Raw genomic sequence first — 3,686 nt, 5'->3', positions numbered from 1 at the left:
TTCAAGAATAGATTGGATCTATCCGGCTGCACTTTATAATATTTTTTAGTATTTTTCGGATAAATAAGAAAAGGGTGCACGATCTCGACGAATTACTTCTGAATAAATTCAGAAATCATATGGAAGAACCATAGCATTTCGCGACTCATTGGTAAATCAACTTTGATTCTCTATAAACCAAGAATGTGAGACCATTAACACGGTTAAAGCTAAACTGCTTGAAGTCCAGGCAAAAAGAGGTACTCTTTCTACAACTATATTAGTATTAGTACCAATTTAAACGGGAAATAGCTAATGTAAAATTTATCTGATATAGAACACTCATATCGATAAAATGGTTTGAACTATTTACTAGAAAAAAAAGGGGGCACCCTGCCCTTTTTTAACCAATGCCGAATCGACGACCTATGTATAAAAAAGAGAAATTTTTTGGATTTGAAGAAAAAAAAAATAAAAAAGAATTCTATTAATTTTCATTTTCCATTTATTTAGTTAGTTTTTCTTAATGAAATTGAAATTATTAACTAGAGGGCAAATAAAAATAAAGAAACAACTTTGCTGACCATGATATATTTTTATCTAGGCGGAAGAGTCCTCTTAATATTTATCTAGTCTTATATAGGTTTCGGTATATTGAAATATAAACATAAAAAAGAAGATAGAGGATAGGCTCATTACTTAAAAAAAAGATATGGAAATAGCTATAGAAAAAAAAAAAGGAGCGTGAGAGCCAAATGAATCGAAAGATTCATGTTTGGTTCGGGAAGAGATCATAAAAGTTGTAAACTTACAAAATAATCTACTTTCATTAAAAGATTTATTAGATAATCGAAAACAGAGGATCTTGAGTACTATTCGAAATTCAGAAGAATTGCGTAGAGGGACCATTGAGCAACTCGAAAAAGCTCGGATTCGATTACAGAAAGTCGAACTAGAAGCGGATGAGTATCGAATGAATGGATACTCTGAGATAGAACGAGAAAAAGCAAATTTGATTAATGCTACTTCTATTAGTTTGGAACAATTGGAAAAGTCTAAAAACGAAACCCTTTATTTTGAAAAACAAAGGGCAATGAATCAGGTCCGACAGCGGGTTTTCCAACAGGCCGTACAAGGAGCTCTAGGAACTCTGAATAGTTGTTTGAATACCGAGTTACATTTCCGTACGATTCGTGCTAATATTGGCATTCTCGGGTCCCTGGAATGGAAGAAATAATTAAATTAATTAGGCCTTGAACTTCTACTTTCGTTTAGAATTTAGGCATTATTTTTCCCCTTGCTTCCGAAAAAAGAGTCAAGAAACACTAATGGCAACCCTTCGAGTCGACGAAATTCATAAAATTCTCCGCGAACGTATTGAACAATATAATAGGAAAGTAGGGATTGAGAATATAGGTCGCGTAGTTCAAGTGGGGGATGGGATTGCTCGTATTATAGGTCTTGGTGAAATAATGTCAGGTGAATTAGTCGAATTTGCAGAAGGTACTAGGGGTATTGCTCTGAATTTGGAATCCAAAAATGTTGGGATTGTATTAATGGGCGATGGGTTGATGATACAAGAGGGAAGTTTTGTAAAAGCAACAGGAAGAATTGCTCAGATACCCGTGAGTGAGGCTTACTTGGGTCGTGTTGTAAATGCTCTGGCTAAACCTATTGATGGGAAAGGCGAAATTATAGCTTCCGAATCTCGCTTAATTGAATCTCCTGCTCCAAGTATAATTTCCAGGCGTTCCGTATACGAACCTCTTCAAACAGGGCTTATTGCTATCGATTCGATGATCCCTATAGGGCGCGGTCAGCGAGAGTTAATTATTGGGGACAGACAGACTGGCAAAACAGCAGTAGCCACAGATACAATTCTCAATCAAAAAGGGCAAGGTGTAATATGTGTTTATGTAGCTATCGGTCAAAGAGCATCCTCCGTAGCTCAAGTAGTAACTACTTTCCATGAGGAGGGGGCCATGGAATACACTATTGTAGTAGCTGAAATGGCGGATTCACCTGCTACATTACAATACCTCGCTCCTTATACGGGAGCAGCCCTGGCTGAGTATTTTATGTACCGCGAACGGCATACTTTAATAATTTATGATGATCTCTCCAAACAGGCACAAGCTTATCGCCAAATGTCCCTTCTATTAAGAAGACCTCCCGGACGTGAGGCTTATCCAGGGGATGTTTTTTATTTGCATTCACGCCTTTTAGAAAGAGCCGCTAAATTAAATTCTCTTTTAGGCGAAGGAAGTATGACCGCTTTACCAATAGTTGAGACTCAATCTGGAGACGTTTCCGCCTATATTCCTACTAATGTAATCTCCATTACAGATGGACAAATATTCTTATCTGCGGATCTATTCAATGCCGGAATTCGACCCGCTATTAATGTGGGTATTTCTGTTTCCAGAGTAGGATCCGCGGCTCAAATTAAAGCCATGAAACAAGTAGCTGGCAAATCAAAATTGGAACTAGCGCAATTCGCAGAGTTACAAGCCTTTGCACAATTCGCCTCTGCTCTCGATAAAACAAGTCAGAATCAATTGGCAAGGGGTCGACGATTAAGGGAATTGCTTAAACAATCCCAGGCAAATCCTCTCCCAGTGGAAGAGCAGATAGCTACTATTTATACCGGAACAAGAGGATATCTTGATTCGTTAGAAATTGAACAGGTAAATAAATTTCTGGATGAGTTACGTAAACATCTAAAAGATACTAAACCTCAATTCCAAGAAATTATATCTTCTAGCAAGACATTCACCGAGCAAGCGGAAATCCTTTTGAAGGAAGCTATTCAGGAACAGCTGGAACGGTTTTCTCTTCAGTAACAAATAAATTTTGCATGTCTACTCTTGTTAGTAGAATAGGAATCGTTGAGAAAGCTTTTTCATTTGAATCATGCAAAAAAGTTTTCTTTGTTTTTAGTTTAGTATAGTTATTTAAAGAATAGATAGAAATAAGATTGCGTCCAATAGGATTTGAACCTATACCAAAGGTTTAGAAGACCTCTGTCCTATCCATTAGACAATGGACGCTTTTCTTTCATATTTTATTCTTTCTTTTATTTTTTTGCTTCTTCCGAGAAAAAACTGTTAGACCAAAACTCTTTTAGGAAATCAAAAAATCCAGATACAAATGCATGATGTATATATTATATCATGCATATATCATAAAGAAGGAGTATGGAGGCGGTAGTGGGAATCGAACCCGCAACCCCAAGGTTATGAGCCTTATGAGCTACCAAACTGCTCTATACTCTTAAACTAAAGAGGGGTAACTAGTGGATAAAAGAGGGTTGGATACGCCCCTCTACCAATATCTATACAAATAGAATAGTCCATTTATACAGAATGGTAAAGAGGGCTCCTCTATGATTATCAATTCCAGAAATCCATACAAATACGAAAGGGTATTTTATCCTTACCAACTGGATCTTGTTGCACCCGGTAACAAACATTCATAAACCATTTCTCGAAGTACGTGTCCGGATAGCCCAAAATGTCGATAGTTAGCTCTAGGTCTTCCGGTCAAAAAACAACGTCGATGAAGGCGTGTAGGTGCACTATTACGCGGTAGGGATTGCAATTTTTCTCGCATTTTCGTTTTTTCACTCAAACTCAAGGGAGAAACTTTGCTTCTTATCTTTTTTTTTAAAGATTGACGAATCAAATGATATTTCTGTTCTAATTTCT

The 3,686-nt window shown here is 37.0% G+C and overlaps 1 non-coding gene across 1 annotated transcript; it reads right to left on the bottom strand.

Annotated features, from left to right (window-relative positions):
* Positions 1–2,957: 2,957 nt before the first annotated feature.
* TRNAR-UCU (transfer RNA arginine (anticodon UCU)) lies at positions 2,958–3,029 on the bottom strand. The gene has a single exon. It is a non-coding gene; the product is annotated as a tRNA-Arg (tRNA).
* Positions 3,030–3,686: the final 657 nt, after the last annotated feature.

The sequence above is a fragment of the Triticum urartu genome, unplaced genomic scaffold (genome assembly GCF_056163025.1).
Source record: "Triticum urartu cultivar PI428250 unplaced genomic scaffold, HENAU_Tu73 scaffold259, whole genome shotgun sequence".
Lineage (NCBI taxonomy): Eukaryota > Viridiplantae > Streptophyta > Magnoliopsida > Poales > Poaceae > Triticum > Triticum urartu.
The sequence above is the reverse complement of the archived record's forward strand: the minus strand, read 5'-3'. Positions and strand labels throughout refer to the sequence as shown.